Here is a 19,804-nt window from a genome sequence, read left to right on the forward strand (position 1 = left end):
ATGTGCATGTGCATATTCTAGTTATTACTTTCCTATATATATATATATATATATATATTCTTTTACAGAAGTTACTTAGCCAGATGCATGGTTTCATTCATTGGGCCTTGTTTTATGTACTTTACTTTACCATCGCATTTTTATGTGCACATACACATGCTTTACGTGATTTACTTTGCCATCACACTATTATGGGCACAGGCTTCTGCTTTTAATAAATATAATTGTATTGTAATAAGCATATAAATGGTGACTGATCCCTATCGCTCAAAGTGATTCAAAAGCCTTATCATGTTTAAAACATTGTTCGGCGAAGAAACCTTTATTGGGAAGGGTTTAGATTTGCTCAAAACCGTATTTACGTAAACATCTAAGTCATGAGCGTTAGGCCTAACTAAGACATAGGTTTTCGATAAACCATGTGAGACACAACATCTGCACAATGGTGCACATCTATCCAAAAATGAAGGTAGCATTTTTTCCTTTAAACATGGGAGATGCTGCAGAAATTTTTAAGAAGATGCTCTCTGAGCTAAAAAGAACATATCATTTTTCTCGTTAAACTGGGGAGATGCTGTCAAAATTTCTGTTAAATGATTACCCAAATCCTAAATGGCATGTCTGTGCCCTCAAACAAGCGTAACATTTTCTCCGTTAAACAGGAGAGATGCTGCCAAAAATTCTGGCAAAATACTTACCTAAGCTAGTACAGATGGCATGATGATGCCCTCGTTGTTGGAACCTTGTCATGATGACTCATTCCATTTCTGCCTTCAAGGGCATCATACTCGTAAGAGAAGCTACTTCAGAGTAGTTATCGGACTTTGTTAGACTGGTGCTCATTATGGCTAAATACGCTTGATTAGTCGATCAAAAGTAATCCTCGATTATGTATGCCTCTATAAACTACTGTTATAAGAATAATACTCATAAGTGCTGTTGTGCCAGAGTTGGTTATCCACCCAGAATGGGGTAAAGCGCTTGTAAAGGCCGCAGGTGCCAAGATCAATGTCTACATGCATATAAACAATCATAATGATAGCCCCAGTCCATACAAAAACCAGCCCGTGGTTCAAAAAAATGGTTGGGGTTGAGTTCATATTTTTCTTTATACATAATAAACTGGTTTCTTATGTGGCACTCAACATTCTAATAATAAAGATTATGTCATCGAACCCCTTTAAAACTTATGCTTATCAAGGAAGTGGATGATGATATCACCTTGAGTGACATACTTTATTTTATAAACCAAAGAGTTTAGGCGATTTCCTAGTCACTCGGAGGTTCGAAGACCAGATTATCCCTAAGACCTAGGGATTCACCACTTTACTGCAGTAGTAGGATGCATCCAAACTGGCCTGACGGGGGTTATCCCGATAAAAATCTGTCATCCCGTTATGAACAGGGTCATTCAGGTATCTGAGCACAAAAATACATAGCATAAGAAACATCCAGATGACTTTGTTTGATGTCGAAGTTAGGTTCTCCTGTGTACCAGGGGTTGAACTTGTAATTATCGAAACAATGCATTAGTCATAGGTACACTAAGGAATGAATGAGTGAATAAATATATGTTAGTACTACTCATGCATTACCTTATGTAAGGTACTGATGTCGGTATACTGTTGGACTGATCGAGTGAAGGTCTCAAATTGTATCAGTATGGCTAAGTTAGGCTCGATGAGCTCCTGCTTTAGTCCATGGAATACCTATACGCGAAGTTGTGGAGACTTTAACTACAATGTTTTCAACTACGGGCTTGGAGTAGCCTTTTATATCTTTAACATATTCTATTTATTAGAATTAGAATGCTTTTCTACTAGATCAAGAATGATTCTGACCCCATTTTATGGAAAATACAAGTATTAAACCTGCGGTGCGAGATGCAGAGTAGGACGACATCAAGATTCAGGGTTTCTCCAAACTTCATTAAATATTTTATTTACAGACCCAATTTATGCAGTACTACTTTACTAAGTAGTACTGTTTATAATAAATAACTCATTTTGGTTTGCTTAAATGAAATATTTTGATGGACAATGAGTGATTGGCCATATACTTGTGACCCGCCCAACATCTTCTAAAATCGATAAATAACTATCGTCTATTTTCGCTGCTAAAGTTTTTTCTAAATTTTGTTGCAAAGGAAAAAATTAATACATAAAATTTGGACAAAGTATTGTTTTAAAAATCCAGGGCATTACAACAAAAGTATAAGATGCATCCTAATTGTTGTTGCATTTGCGGGGTTCCTCTCGATCACAAACCACCCACTTTGGATTACCAAGTAGTTAGATATATGAGAAATAAAGATACATAGTATAATAAATAACCGTTGTAGTATCTTCTATTTCAGGGTGTCTTACGAGTACATGATGTGAGTGTTAAGCAAGAGAAACAAAGACCCTATACTAGATCACATTTACTTTATGTTAAACTTAAAACATACCCTAATTGTACAACACCTAATTATAAATATTTGTGTGATGCTGCATGATTTTGAATGACAATATGAAATTGTTAAAAAAGTTATTTGTGAGATTATGAATCAGTTTTGGTTAAACCATTATATCATACTTATACATTGAATTGGGATGTTGAAAGCATGCAATTGATAATTGTATATCATATGCGTATTTATTTAGCAATTCAATGCAATGTGCTTATCATGATGAAATGCATATGTCCTGAATGAATGAGGGTTCATGTATGCTTAATTTTGTGCAACTTGCAATGTTATTGTACCTACCATACTCAGTGAGTCTGACCCCTTATTATATAAATCATTCAGGCGAGAAGTAGTTGTAAGCGATGACGGGATGCGATGGCGGTGCCAAGAACCACACTTTCTTTAGGATATCGGGGGGACTAGACTTAGATTTTTATTAAATCTTTAAAATTGTTTATTTTAAATTGATGTATTAGGTCTATTACATGTTATTTTGAAGTGAGATAGTATGTTTGCTTAAATGCATGATTTGAATTCATGGTTCGTGAAATTGTTGCAATATGGTTTATGGACGATATGATATTTAGTATGTTTGGACTTGTTAATTCTAACTAAATCGAGAAATTGGATGTGGACCCAAGTCTAAGGGATTTTGATCCAGTCATACGTGTGTTCAATTACTTGTGACATGCTTAAGATTTATACCTAAATGCCAAAAATAAATATTCTATTGTATTCTGCTTTCTTGATAAAATGTTTTTGACTTGGGTAGTATCTTTCTTGAACTAAATTTTATGGGGCTATTAAACGCTAGCACTTGCGAACAAGTTGACTCCCTACGACTTAGTTCAACAAAGAAATGTCATATATGGATTTGTTCTTGATCATATTTTTCTTAAACTTAGTTCTAAGGAGCTATTAAACGCTAGTACTTGTGCACAAGTTGACTCCTTAGCAATGCCATAGATGCATTAAAGCGCATTAAAAAAAAAGAATAAAAATTTGACTAAGTTTTTGGGTTAAAATTTTGAAGCATTACAATACCGGACAAATTCAACACTTGACTTTAATTAACAACCCAAAATGGGTTTACACTTTCAACAAAATCTTCAAACTACCGTACGGTTTTACCAAGCAATAGTTTATTATAACCATGAGACGGTCCATGGGCTCATTCTCATATGAATTTAAGTATGACTTGATAAAAAAACACCAAAAAATCAATATGGTGTGCTCACACTAGGTATCGTAACAGGTATTGAAAAAAGCTTCACTTACTACGTGGACATACAAAACAATAATTGACATATTCTCTAAAACCAAAGTTTGTGTGGCCAACTCCAATCGGAAGGTCACCAACGAGTGTACTACCCTTCACACACCAAAATATCTAAACAATATAGATAAACAATGATGGTCTCTTGCAAGCATGTGTTGCATGCTCCATGATTTTCTATTAAATCCTTAGGTGATTTTCTTGTAAAGACACCCTGAGTTCATATTGTATTACCCCAACTCACTTAAGATTCACCCCTGGCCTGATATGTGAGAAATCAAAAACTGTGTATGAAAAAGTTTTGAAGCTTTTCACATTATTGACAAAATTCATATTTAATTATGAGATGAACTCTTGTTATAAACAACTAAATAGAATCACAATATAATATTGTACACCACGCCATGGTATGCAATAATACAAAATTATTGATGAACAAAACATAAATTTATTTATTTAAATATTTATAGATTTTATTAAAAAAATTATGCAACGCCATACAAAATTCTAACATTATTAACTACCCATAATCAACTCCCACACATAGCTTTAATGCCTTAAGCGACGCTGACCCCATCTAGCTATCAGCCAAACGCGTGAATCCCTTGTGTGCTACTGACAATCTTGAATTCTGCAACCGAGAAAGACGTCTTTGAGCCATCAGGAGAGAGAGAGAGAGAGAGAGAGAGAGAGAGAGAGAGAGAGAGAGAGAGAGCCGTTCACATGTTCTCCTTAGTCAAATGACGAAAGTAGCCCTATATCCTATTTTGCTGTGATTCAATTTGTCAAGGGAAATGTCTCTGGTTGTATTCAGCAAATTCTCAAGAAAAAAGGTTTTAAAAAAATATATAAGAAATACTAAACAAACATGTCTTGAAGATAAATGGTACTTCCAAAAATATTGTAACTTTATTGGGATATTCCATACTTTTAGAAACATGTTATTCTCAAAATATTGCTGATATTCCTCACTGTGATTGAAAATTATTCAAATTCTGAACTCTAAAAAGCACTTTAAAACCATAATCCATGCTTGCTTAGCGATGGGTTGAAAACAGAGTTATCAGTTGGGGAAGCAGGAGTGGGAAACAATTTGAAAAGCAAAAGCGGAAAGCAAAAAGTGAGGTACTTTCAAAATTTCAAGAAGTGAAAAAATGCGAAATGACTTAGAAGCGAACTAAGAATCGTCTGGAAAGCGGCCTAGAAAGCAAGGGATAAGCAAAAAAAAGAAAAAATTAAAAAAAGCATGCTTCTCGATTTTTTTTTGCACTAGAAAATGAAGATAAAGCAAAAAAAGAGAAAAAAAAGGATAAAAAAAATAGAGCATTCAGTCATATAGCATCATGAAGACATAATGCCATGTAGGGGTGGCAATTTCTGACACGACCCGCCAACCCGCCTCTTAGGCGGGTTCGGGTTGGGCTTAAGCCAACCCGTTTAATAAACGGGTCGACCCGCGTAACCCGTTTATTAAACAGGTCGGGTTCGGGTTGGGGGTATGCCAACCCGCCAACCCGGCTGACCCGTTTAATAAACGGGTTAGGCGGGTGGGTCAACCCGCCAACCTGCCTACCCGATCCGTCAACCCGCCAACCCGACCCGCGAACCTGAAAACCCGTTTACCCGACCCAACCCATTTATTAAATGGGTTGGCGGGTCGTGTCGGGTTACCCGTTTATTAAACGGGTCGGGTTCGTGTTTGCCACAGCCGACCCGTTTAATAAACGGGTCGGGTTCGGGTTGAGGTATGCTGACCCGCCAACCCGACCATGCTCAGCTTGTCAAAAAAACAGATTCAGTAATAGCAATGTCCTTCGTAACCGTGAGACAAACCAGAGAGCAATAAAAAAGTAAAACCCATCAATATTTTCATAGGAAAGCAGGCAAAAAAGAATGAAGATCGAAAATCATAGCGTGAAAAGGATTCATGCTCTTTAAAGTAAGCGGTGAACAAAGTGAAGGTTCTGAAATCACTAAATTTTCATAAGGAAAAAGTAAAAGTGAAAACTGAATGACAATCAGAAACCATACTAGCAAAAGCATCAAAACTATGAGTATAAAGATTGAAAATGGAAACAAGAAGAGAATTAAGAAGGAGCAGCAGTAAAAATTGACAGCCAGTGTAAAAAAATGAAAGATGACAGAAGTCCCATTAAAGAGTTTTACAAGAAATGGTAAAACCAACAAAAGAATGTCCAGCAAAATCTGAAGTGACGCAGCATTAAATCCTCATAAATTTAGCAATAAAACAAAGTGGGTGAGATCTCAACCAAACTGAAACCTCAGGAATTATTGGTGAAAATAAGTTATAACAGAAAATGAAAGCTCCTCAACAAAGAATAAAATAAAGTACAGAACCCCAAAAAAGTTTCCCACAACGAAGCAACAATAATTACAAAAGAATATGCGTTTCAAGAAGCGGCCATTATTAGCGATTTGCAAACAAACTATGAACGAAAAAAAAACCAAGACGATGAAGAAAGCTTTTCTTAAATTGAGAAGCGGACATCCCTAGATAAGAAACGGGCTTCTCAATGTTTTTTCGGTGCTTCTTAGCCAGAGCCTGAGGGAAAAAATGGGCCCCCTATTAATAGTAGGAGTTCGGGGCAGTGCCTCCCAATTTTGTTTAAAGAATCAAAATAACAATAAAATTTGCATTCACATTAAACAAATATAATATTCTAAATATTTATATTATATTAAATAAATATTTATATAAACTACCTAAACAATACTCATTGGCCTTAAAAATGAGCCCCTAAATTTTTTTTGGGCCGAGGAGCCCAAGCCTCATTGGCCTCTTTACACAGGTCAGGCTCTGTTCTTAGCATGTTTTAAAAGCATCACTTTTTGCGCTTATCCATAGTATTATATGTACTATGACCCTTTCAATAACCTTGGTTGAAAATGATGAAGAACGGCAAAGATTTAATCTGATAAGTAGGTGTAAACTGCCAGTTGCGACAATCTTGGCATGGATCCACATAAGTTTAAAAGCAACTTAAAAGGAGCCACTTTGTGATCATACGTGAAAACACAGAGGCCAACAACACAGAGGTGGCAAGAGCTATAGTGGTGGCAGTGTTGGGGTTCAACTACCAAGTCACGTGACTGAAGACAGGATTGTACTTTTACTTCTCCTTATTTCACTCATACTCACAAGCATCTTCAAAATTTATTAAAAATATCGCAATTTTATTTAGATATGTTCAAATGCTGATATCATAAATAAAAACAAGATATTTTTAGAATATTTCCTATTTAAAAAAAATATTTAGTTTTTGATGCGATAATAATACTCTTTTCAGAGTTTTCATTACTTATATTCTTATTTATAGTTTTATATTTGGGTTAGCATTTGGTGCTGTTGAAGACACTGAATTATTGAGTTAGATTCAAGCTTTATGGAGTCGGATGTGTTTTAATCCAGTTTGTTTGCTAGGGATCAAACCTTGGTGTTTATATTTAAAAATATATATGTTTTTTAGTCATCAAATTTTAGTATATTGTGAGCTGTTGAATTTTTAAGCACTTAAAAAAACCTGGGTATATGTTACAATCACATGATTTAAAACTCATTTTTTTACTAAAACAAACCTTGTATATCACACCGATAAAAGGTCCAATCTAAAAAAAAAAAAGGAAAGAAAAAAAGAAAGTGATTTATACTCAATAATTTGGTGCCTCTAATAACACCGAATATTAACCTTTTATATTTATACATATTTCTTAATTTTATATGTACCGATATTTTATCAAGATTTTCTTAATAAAAACTAGATTTTGCAGAAAACACCACTTGAACATGGATGCAGCCAATTGGCTTGGAAGAAGTCAGGATATTGCATTACAGTCCACAATTGAATATCTCATTTATCTGGGAGGATTTAACCAACCTTCTTGGGTGTAATTAGGGATAACGACACTAATAATCGTTTTCCCCTGACTAAAATGTACTAGTCAAAGCCTATGGGCAATTTTGTAATTTCATAGTTCCAGACGCAGCTGCTCATCTTCGACCGTAACCCCATTCTCTGACTAAAGAAACCTAAGTGCCCAAAAAAAAAATCACCAAGAAAGGAAATGACGAAAAAATCCCTGAAATGAAGCTTCTTGGACGATGGAGTAGCGGAATAAATAAAAAGTCCGTTCCTTCTTATATAGTCAAAAGTCAACCTCATGACGCCCAAACACCATCCACGTCCATCCAAACTAAACAAGGGATAACTTTGTCAACTAAACCACGAAAATAAGCAAATTATAGATTCACAAAGTAAAAGTGGTTAATTAATATAAAGCCACAAAAGGAGAAAAGGAGGAGAGGGCGGCCCTCATTTATTGCATGAAGCACATGAGGTCATACTGAACATGAGCCTTTTGCTCATTCCTAAATAGTGGCCGACCATTGCAAGTTTTGGACGAATAAAAAATTAAAAGTAAAAACTCCAAAAAAGAGAACTCCTCCTGGGTGCTCTCTCTAGTTTCTCTCTCACTTCCCCTTCATCTTCCTCTTCTCCCCCTCCCCCCAACAGCCCGAAGTGCCACTTGTTTTCGGCGATGCAGAAGTCGTTGATGCCATCAAAGCTGATATTTTTACGATCCTTCGGTGTGTGCTTCCCGAGAGCCGCTCAGGTGCAGCCGTTCCTAATCATGCATATATTTTATTTATCTTATTTTATGAGGGATTCAGTAAAAAATCACCTTAAAAACTTATTTTTATCGTTAGTTTCGAGAAACTGCATTGAATTGAATTTTATAAAAAAATCATCTTTTTCAAAGCTTTCTTTACATTTTTAGTGTTTTTATTAGATTTAGAATTTCTTAATTGAAGTTTAGTTAGCTTAGGTTTGTATTAGCTAATTTTTAATTAGTTTAATAAGTTTCGATTTTTAAAAAAATATATTTTTACAAAAGACCTTGTTTTGAAAATTATCAAAAATATTTTGACGCTTTTAAAAACTTTGTTTTAACCTAATTAGGCTTATAAATAGTAGTAGTTTGCACATCTAAACTTTTCATGTCTTTGTACTTGCATTTGTGATATCAACTCATAAAAATTGGGTTTTTAAGGAACGAGTTTGAACTTATATGACTGTTTTGCAACATTTAATGTTTTTAGAGAATTTTTAAGCTCCACAAAAAACTTTTTTTGACACGAATCTAGAAAACTGTGGTTGTTTATGTGGATTTCAAAAAAATGATTATAGATGCATGTTAGAGTCTATTTGAATCACAAGTATGAATATGCATATTTTTATTTTTGAAAACTAAGCAAATGAACAACATTGCAAAAGAGCTCAAAAAGTGAAACGAGCATACGTTTAGTTGTTTGATATCTTTGTATTCTCCAGTAGCTGGGCTTAGACACAAGTTGAAGTGTTTGAGTTCCATGTCGAAAAGGTCAACGAAAGAAGTCAATTCTTTGTCTACGTTGATATATGTGGCCTATTTTGTTCGAGCAAGTAAAGCCTGAGGGGTGTTTACACCTAGTGCCCTAAAGTCATTTGGTTTGGGAGCCACCGGCCCAAAAGCCCATTACATTGACTTTATATAGAACATAATAGATATTGACATTGCACATGACAGAGAAATAGACTATACGTAAACTATAAAAAAATTGAAGGTCTAGTGACTCAAGGAATTAAGTCTGAGGGATACTTTGTATCTGGTGTCCTAAGGTCGTCTGACCTGCGAGTCACTGACCCAAAACTCCTTACACGGGTCACGAAAGTTTTTTATTAGATTTAGAATTTCTTAATTGTAGTTTAATTAGCTTAGGTTTGTATTAGCTAATTTTTAATTAGTTTAGTAACTTTTGATTTTTAGAAAAACATATTTTCATAAGAGACCTTGTTTTGGAAATTATCAAAAATATTTAGACTCTTTTGAAAACTTTGTTTTAACCTAATTAGGCTTATAAATAGTAGTAAAGAGGGTTGGGAAAAACGTTTTTCCAGCAGCCTCCTTGCCTCTAAGTTCTTATTGTGTTCTCTGAATAGATTAAGGAGCCGAGTTATGTTTTTCTTATGTTTATTCATGAATAGTGAATTATATTAATTAGTTAGTTCTTAGTTAATGCTTGTTGGTATGAGTATTTCTTGATTCTATCGTGCATAGTAGTCTCATTTTTTTTAGTCGAATCATATTCTTAGTCAATTTGATTAAATACATTAAGTAGATGGAATGGCGTAGGTTAGTTTTATCATTTAGCTGAGATTGTCATTAGTTGTTTTAGCTTTCATACTATAGTCTATTTAGTTTATTAGGCTGTTAATTATTTTATTAAATTTCTTGAACTAGTAGTTGTTTGTGAGTTAAATCATTAATTCGAATTATTGATTCACCGTTAGTATATTTTGTCTTATTACTAGTGGTTAGGAATTTGTTTTGCTATTTTGTCTTTGAGTGTAGGTTGTTACAAGTTGATTTCCTGAAATTGTTAGTTCATGTTTTGTTTTGTTTAGTTAATTCAATCTTGTTTTTAGTTGAATTTTTTTAATCACTAGTTAGTAAATTCTTGTTTAGTTTTCGTTGTACTGCTTTGTTTCTTGTTTTTTTTTGTAGGAAAGCATTGGAACGTGCGGTAGAGCCCTTGTCGTGCCCTAAAAGTACCCTTTGAGGTCCCCTCAGACTCTCAGAAGTGCCCTCAGGGAGCCCTCAGAAAGACAAAAGTTTAAGAAACCATGCATTACCTCAAGAAGGGACAAGAAGACTCGAAGCACTGAATCCTTTTCTTTTAGTTTTAGCTTAGGATTCTTAATTCTTATATTTTATTAATTGGGTCTATAATAAAACTATTTAATTATTTTGTTTAAGCCCTCTGCGTAGGTCTGTACTCCCTTAGTTAGTTAATTATTTAATTAATTCCTTTTATTTTGGCAATAAAGAGTAGTTTAGATTGTGTGTTTGAATACGAAGTATTTCTCATTCTCTGAGATCGACCCAGTCTCCACCACTCATGCGAGCCAGTTTTTATTTTTTGGTGTCTGGCTTTCACGTTGTTTTCAATAAAAAATCTTTTCAAAAATCGCTTTATAAAACTCACACCAGTGCCCACCCGACTGCGTCTGCGACAAGTGATACATCTCAAACCTAATTTGGATGGTGAAGGATCTGCAAGAGAGGGCATCTTGATTACAGACAGAGGTGCTTGAGTACAAGCTTGTCAAGGAATGGGCAAGCATCGTGCCAGTTCTCAAGAAGGAGATCGGCGAGGAGAGGATCGAAAGCCTGGAGGCGAAGAACTAGGGTTTGAGGGAGGAGATCGAGGTGCTGAGGCATTCGATCGTCGAGTTGGAGGATAGGACAAAGACGGAGGAGGGGAAGAAGGTAGAGAGGATGAGGAAGCGAGCGGAGGAGCGGGAGAAGGAGATGGAGAAGGAGGTTTCCAAGCTTTGGAGGGTGAATGCAGAGCTCAGGAGGTCATTGGCTGCCGACCGCCATTGCTCATCATCTTCTTCTTCACAGAAGCTATTGCAAGGGCTAACAGATGCCACCTCGAGATCAAATCTTGTTAAGAGCGTTAAGAAAATGGTGAGCACTACAGATGCAAAAAGTTGCCGCTAATGGTGTCAAGGGCGAAGAGAGTTCAAAGATTCAGGCCAAACAGAAGAAGGAAGAGAGCACAACCGAGTCATAGGATACTCTCTCAAGGAAGCCATTCTGAAGCCTCGACAGAGGCCTTTGTTGAAACTAATTGAAGAAGAATAGAACAAAAACAGTCCTACACACCAGATTAAAAACACTAGAACATACGTGGTTCGGCTAGGAACACAACCATGATTCTCTTATATTTTTCTCAAGAAAGAGGGCGGCCATTCATATATACAACACGTCATGATTATGATAAGAATCAATCAGTTACCAAAGATGATGAGCCCCAAAAAAAGAAAATGACAATCTACAAAACAACCTATCATAATATTTGATATTCAATTAGCATGGATATAGGCGAGAATCAAGCTGGATAACTGTAACAATCTCCTCCTCAAGTTGGAGAGCAGATATCAATCTACCCCAACTTGCTTTATGTTTCTCTTTACTAAGAGACCGGTAAAAATGTCTGCCAATTGTGCTTGCAACATGAGGAGTTTTAATGGTATGATCTTGGATTTTTTCACGAAAAAGTGACAATCTACCTCAATGTGCTTGGTTCACTCATGAAATACCGGATTTGCTCCAATATGGATGGCTGCCATATTGTCACACATTAATTCCATCGGCTCCATAATGTCGATGCCCATATCTTTAAGTAAGGCTTTAATTCAAATAAGTTCATATATGCTTGTCACCATAGCCCTGTATTCAGCTTCTGTATTGAATCTAGCAATGACTATTTGTTTCTTACTTTTTCAAGACATAATATTTCCTCCTACAAGAGTACAATAGCATGTGGTTGACCTATGATCATTTGGGTGTTCTGCCCAATCGACATCGGTATAGCCAACAACATTTAGTGTCAGATTTTGCTTAAGAAGTATGCCTTTGCCAGGGCTACCTTTCAAATATCTCAAAATTCTATGAGTGGCTTACATATGAGTTGATCGAGGACAATGCATGAATTGGCCGACTAGGTTGATAGCATACGTGATGTCTGGTCGAGTCACTGTGAGATATATGAGCTTTCTCATAAGCCTTTGAAATTGTTTAACATTTTGAATGATGTCACCCCCATCTTTTTGAAGTTTATAATACAATTCCAATGGAGTATCAACAACCTTAGCTCCCAACGTGCTAGTTTCTTTCAACAAGTCTAACACGTATTTTCGTTTGATACAGGAAAATCCCTTGTTCAGAATAAGCAACTTCAATTCTTAGGAAACATCTCAACTTTTTGAGGTCTTTGATTTCAAATTGTCTATGGAGATGAGACTTGATATTTTGCATCAAACATATATCATCTTCTGTCATGATAATATCATCTACGTAGACCAACATAATCACCGTACCTATAGACTTATGGAAGAGAACATAGTATAATCGACAGTGCTCCTTTGAAAACCCAAGTTGATGAGAGCGATACTCAATTTTGAAAACCAAGCTCTCAGTGATTGTTTTAAACCATAAAGGGATTTTTTAAATTTGCAAACTTGATTTTTCTGTTCAAAATTGGGAGGCGGATCCCTAAAAAATTGTTCTTTCAAGTCTCTATGTAAAAAAGCATTTTTTACGTCCAATTGAAAAGTTTGGCACCTCTTCATAGCGGCAACCGACAGTAATGTATGAGTTGAGGTCATTTTCGTAACAGGAGTGAAGGTCTCATTGTAGTCGATCTCCTCTTTTTGAGTGTACCCTTTGGTAAAGAGTCCAGCCTTGTACCTCTCAACACTACCATCACTATTGTACTTGACCTTGTATATCCATTTGCACCCTACAATTTTTTTTTTTCCTTTGGGCAATTAAATCATTTCCCAAGTCTTATTCTTTTCCAGAGCATGTAGTTCATCCTCCATTGTGACCCTCCACTTAGGGTCTTTTTAAGCCTCTTCAAAGGTAGTAGGTTCCTTCAATGAGTAAGTGTGGAAGATGTAGGACTGATAGGAAGGTAAAAGGTGGTCAAAAGATATGTGGTTTTCTTTAGGATGGTTGGTGGACTGGATCAATAGATAGGTATAAAAGTCTTTTAGTTTGGTGGATTGTCATGTAGTCCAGGAAGATCTGTGGAGATTGGGAAGGTTGATATTCAAGTTACAAGGACTATATTAGTTAAAAGGAATGATAGAGGGGTCTTGGCTTCGAGGGCTTGGGTTAAAATCGGGTGACTCAACATTTAGTTCACTTAGAGGCACAAGTTCACTATTGGTATTTTGGGAGCTGATGTTCTGAGGAGTCACCCTGACTATATCATCAGACTGAAGCATGGGAAAAATAGGTTTAGGTTGACTAACTATAATCTTTCCCTCACGATGTATATTGTGTGGAAAATATGGTTCAACTAGAAAAAATTCCATATTCCTAAAAATATAATTTTTTTTGGAAATAGGATCATAACACTTATATCCCCTTTTAGTAGTAGAGTACCTGAGAAAGATGCATTTAGCAGCCCTTTTTTCTAACTTGTGTCGAAATTTATTTTGAATATAAACAAACACCTTGCATCCAAAAACTTTCATATGTTTAACAAAAACTGCCTTTGGTAGAGAATTTTGAGAGGAACTTTGTTATCAAGGTTCACACTCAGAATCCTATTTATAATGTAGTAGGCCATGGATATGACATTAGCTCAATAGCTTTGGGGAACATTCATGTGAAACATAAGTGACCTGACCATGTTTAGGCAGTGTTAGTTTTTATGTTTGGCAACTCCATTTTGTTATGGAGTGCCTATGCAAGTATTTGGTGGCTGTTATCATCGTAAAATCTCCCCCCCCCTCTGCGAGAGAGAGAGAGAGAAACGATTCTGCAAGTCAAACTCGACCAAAGTGTTGAAAATTGGTTTGGAAAATTACTCGCCTCCGTTTTTGAAATTTGTGAAAAAATTCTGTAGAATGGGATCCGCCTGTTGGTACGAGGTTCAATCATTCCTGGCGCCTTTACCAGGAGTAATTGAACAAATGATCAAATGTGTGCTTTAACTTAACTCAAATATCTAAATTATGCTCTATTTTCCTAAAATGCACAAGGAATCAAGCATGTGCTATGGAATTTTGAAAAGATGCAAGTTTGAGAAATATGATGTTTGCTTGGAAAATTGAAATATGCTTGGAAAATGCTTGAGAAATACTTAGGAAAATCATTGAATTTCATTAAAAATTAGGAATTGCTTTGAAAACTGACTCTTGAAGAGAAAATTGATTCTCAGAAAAACTTAAACTTTGAGAAAATCGATTTTGAGATTTGGATTACTTTTATGAGAAAATCGATTTCTAAAATGGATTTGAGAATTCTGGGAAAATCATGAAGTTCATTAGAAAATGACTTTTGAATGAAAAATGGATTCTCAGAAAAATGGGAACTTTGAGAAAATCAATTTTTGAACTTTAAAAATAATATTGAGAATATTAAAGACATTGGAAAATCTTGGTTTTGAACTTTGGAAATACTTGAAATATCATTTGACAACTCAGAGTTCTGAGAAAATCAAATCCTGAGAAAGACTTAGAAAATTCTGAGAAAAATCGATTTCTCTGAAATAGAATTGGAAAATGATTTAGAAAATGATGCAAATTGAATGAATGAATGAATTTGAAAGACATGTTTTTGGGGATTGAGAGAATCCTTTTGTATTTTTGAGAAATGCAGTGCATTTTTGAAGTTAGCCTAAGAGTGTAGGCTGAATGTGGCTAATACGAAGATCACAAATCTGGGTTTCCTTTGTATTCTGACTATGACCAAAAATATAAATTCCACCAAGTTTGTCAACTTCCTAAGAGTTTGTGCACGTGCCATTCGTGTCAACCACAGTGTATTTGAAAAAATGCATGAATTATACATTCATCAGATATTGAAATTGCAAAATTAAACTATATGCAATGCATCCTATTATGCAGGAAATGTAACTCTTATTCCAAATATTTACATCTGATATTTACATTGAATTGAAATAAAAAAAAGAAATAAAAGTCTTCTTCCTGGATATTCCTGCAAAACTAGAAAACATATTAGCACAAAAATGTAGGTTTATCTGAGTTTATCCAAAAATATTGGGAAATTATCGAATGTTACCCAAATATAAACCCAATTCATACCTCCTTGATATAAACATAAGTGATGAAATTGAATTGGAAATATGAAAATAGGATTTGAAAATTCGAAATTGGGGTCAAATAACCAAAATGCCCTTGATAACAAGACTATGGCCTTGAAACCAGGGTTTTTCAAAAAAATATCTTGTAAAATGAGATTTTGGAATTCAAATGAAAATAAATCGAACACAATATGATATGATTAAAAATATGAAAATGAAAGTTTGGAAATTTGAAATTGAGGTCAAATGACCAAAATACCCCTGATAGCAAGACTATGGCCTTGAAATTAGGGTTTTCTGAAATAAATTCTGTAAAAATATAAACTTTGAATATCAAATGCATGAAAATGACATAAAAATCAAATATAACATGACATAAAATGATGATATGAATATTAAAAACCCTAAAATGTAAAAATATCCTAAAGACTCTGAATTTCGCCTTTAATTTTAAAAATTAACTAACATAACAGGAAAATGAGCTTGGAATTAGTTCAAATTTGGCATGGAAACCTAGACTAATCCTAAAAACAGAATGGAATTTGAAAATTAATATTTTTGGTATTTTTACATATGGAAATTCAAATAAAATCCTAAATCTCCGTCGTTGTACACCTTAAACTAATTCTGATAGCAATGAAACTTGGTCCTTATTTTAAGGTGCTTTTTGTCAGTATTTGGTATTCCTAGGTTGAAATTACAAGTTCATCCCTAATTAGAAAATCAGAAAATTCATCAGCAAAAAATATAAACTCAAAAGCTGATATAAATCTGACAATTAATATTCTTTTATTTGTCTGCATGACCAATCATAATGTCTTTTGGATGTTTTTAATTGTCATCGCATCTTGCATTGTGTACCTTTAGTTCATCTCCTCCCCCCTTATAGGAATCGTTTTGCCTCTTTGTTTATTCATTTGTGCTCATGCTGCTTGTGTGCACTTTGTTCATCATTATATATGAGTATATGGTAATTGGTTTGTGACCATCATTTTATGGGTGAAATCTTCATCATATCCATGTGACGTAGGATCAACTATTTAGTAGTTTGATGTTTTCACATGTTGCGAATATAAAGACTGGGCATAAACCAAGGGGAGTTATTATATCTAAAAGATCTGGCTCTAACACATATCTAAGTACCTCTGATTTTAAATTCCTTGTTGTGCATCTTTTTGGTACAGTAGTCTTTAATCTTGTTTACATGTGACATGGGCTTATGGATCTGCTGTCATTTTCTTATATGCAGATTCTTACTCCACAACTTGAGCCTCTCATAGAGAAACAAGTAATGGCTGTCCATAACTTGCAGCAATCATCTCAGCAGGCTGAAGATGCTCCATCTCAGGGGATGGAAAAACTGCAGCAACTTGTTAGTTTAAGTCCATATGCATTAGTTAGTTTAAGTCCTGTGTGTCTAGCTATTCATGTTCTGTCTAGACAACCGGCGTTGGTGGCCTGATTGTTATGTGTAAGCCAGTAGCATTGTGCTCATGGAACTTTGAGGTATATAAAAGGCCAATTAGCCCAACTAAGGGATAGACAATCACTGTTCTGCAGGTTGGCTCTTCACTAGTTTAGGGGCTCTAGTTCTGCGGAATCAGCAGGAAGGCCATGACTTATGTTGCTAGGTCCACTAGTCTGACTCTGATCCATGTCACATACTGCCTTGGAAATGATTGTGAAGACAATCCTAGTTGATTCACCTTCCTGTCTGATGGCTAACCACTTCTTTTTATTTTTATGGAATTTTTATGCTGATGAAAATAAAATTGCTCTTTATGCAGAGATTAATTAAAAATGAAGGCCACTTGATTGTTATCGACTATGGTAGTTCAGCTTCAACAGCATCAGTTGAAGAAACAAGGTCATCACCCAGTGATTACAGGATACTGGCTGTTAATCCCAACTTTGTGTTTGAATGAATTGAGGTCAAGAATAACATTACCTCAAACACTTGTTTATCTAGATGGTGACAGACTACTGTCATGACGTTTAAGTGTAATAATATTTTTCTTTACATAAAATAGTAGTCAAGAAAATCTTCCTGCAAATGTTGAAATGTGTTCTGGATGCCAACTCCATCCCCAATTCAGATTGGTTGTGCGTGTGGACATGTGCGCTATTTATGTAAATACAAAAATCTAATTATATTTTAACATAAATAAAATCTATTTTTTGTTTTTTGCAAAAAATATTAGTGACGGCTGAAACCATCACTATTGATAAATTGCTGTTTTTCAAAGCAATAGTGACAGCCAAAGCCATCACTGTAAGTACCCTATTGTGACGAAAGTAACTGTCCTTAGAGATTTTATTTAGTAACGGTTTGACCTGCCACTAAAATATTTAGCAAAAGCTGTCACTGTAAGTACTCTATTGTGTGGAAAGTAACTGTTGCTAGAGATTTTATTTAGTGATGGTTTGACTTGCCACTGGGGGTGGCAATTTGACCCGCCAACCCGCTTCTTAGCCGGGTTTGGGTTTGGCTTAAACGGGTTTGTGTTGTAAACAGGTCAACCCGGCCGCCTAACCCGTTTATTAAACGGGTCAGGTTCGTGTTAGGGGTATGCCAACCCGTTTAATAAACGGGTTAGGCGGGTTGGGTCAACCCGTTTACCCAAACCCGACCCGCCAACCCGCCCGCTAACCTGCCAACCGGTAAACTTTTCAATGTAAAACCCTGAACCCAACCCACCCGCCAACCCGTTTACCCGACCCGATCCGTTTATTAAACGGGTTAACCGTGTCGTGTCGGGTTATCCATTTAATAAATGGGGTTCATGTTTGCCACAGCTGACCCGTTTAATAAACGGGTCAGATTCGTGTTGAGGTATGCTGACCCGCCAACCCGACCCTATTGCCACCCCTACTTGCCACTAAACATTTAGTGACAGATCTTGGGGCCTTAAGTGCCAAAAAGTCTCACTAAAAAGTCTACCTAAGCCCAGCTTGTCATACAAAAAAAACGCACGGGGATCTAAACAAATAGCATTAACTCTATCGATACTTTAGAACAAGCGGGTTGCCTTAACCCATGATATATTTAACGACGCACATGCAACCAGAGCACAGTACATAGCCCAATAACTGAGTACCGATGGCCATAGATGGACTATTGATTAGAAAGTCTCCGAACTAAAGCGTATGAAATTGCCCCATCTCATCCCAGTCTACTTGTCATCTCGGCTCATCAACAAAACCCAAAAGATAATAGAAACCATCAGTCCAACACGTGTGACGCCCAAGGTGATGCACAAAACCGGGCCTTATGGTAGGGCACCCAAACCAACCACTCACACCCCTTAAAATTTCATTTATTTCTTTGTATTTGAGATCATCGTTATCACCACTGAGGCTGACGGGCTATATGTGGGCGTGTACGTGGCAAGCGATCATTGGTTGAAAAAGGCTGACGTAGCAAGATGACACGTCACGAGGGAAGCTATCATAAGCCCCTTTTTGCTTTAGGAGGCGTCACGAGACACGCCTGACATGTTTGTCAACGGTAAGGAAGAGTTTCTTCATTATTTTTTATTAAATTTGTTTTTGTTTAAAATAAAACAAGAACATAACAAAGAAAGCAGGGACGAAAAATCAAAAAACAAAAAAGAGAGGTGGGTCACTTGCGGATTCCCCACGGCTCCATGTTGAGCGGAGCATCTGAAGCAGCCCATCTCTTTCCAAAGCATTTACGTCTGGCCCAAGCTACTGTCCGATGTGAAACGAAGTCTCAAATTATCCATGGAATAATTAATGCATTTGTCACAAATTAATGAGAAAACTCTTAAAGAAAACCATTATATTGATGTTTCTATTTGGCTATCAATATATATCTTGAGAATGATCATGTCCATAAAAGCAAAAGTTTAACTGGTTCACCTTCTCCGCAATAAAGAAAAGAAGAAACCTAAAACAAAATGTTAGCCGTTGAGATACATCAACAGTATAAAACCAATCCTTAGCAAAAGAAGCAGGAAGCAAATTGTATAGAAGAAAATTGCTTTAGAGAATACCGAGAGAGGAAAGGATAGGCATATGCACAAAGAATTTGATGCAAAGATATCGATGACATGATAGGGAAAACGAAATAAAGGCAACTTTAAAATCTAGGGATCCTGCCATTAAATTTCATATCTATCCTGAACAAATATCAGAGAGAGAGAGAGAGTAAATACTAACCGTTATCACTTTTCCGGACCGCCATGTTTTTCACCTTTTTGCTCTGATGTATATACCTCTTTGGCACTCTAGAGTGCCCCACAAGGCCTTACGACCTAAGAACCCCGTGTATTCAGACCCTCTCTTCCCCTCTTGATGTACTTTGCTTTCAAGTATCTATAAAGAAGCTTTTTGCATCTCTCTCTCTCTTTGTGCTTGTGCATACGCGTAC

This window comes from Nuphar pumila, chromosome 15 (assembly GCF_984573655.1).
Source record: "Nuphar pumila chromosome 15, dmNupPumi1.hap1.1, whole genome shotgun sequence".
Lineage (NCBI taxonomy): Eukaryota > Viridiplantae > Streptophyta > Magnoliopsida > Nymphaeales > Nymphaeaceae > Nuphar > Nuphar pumila.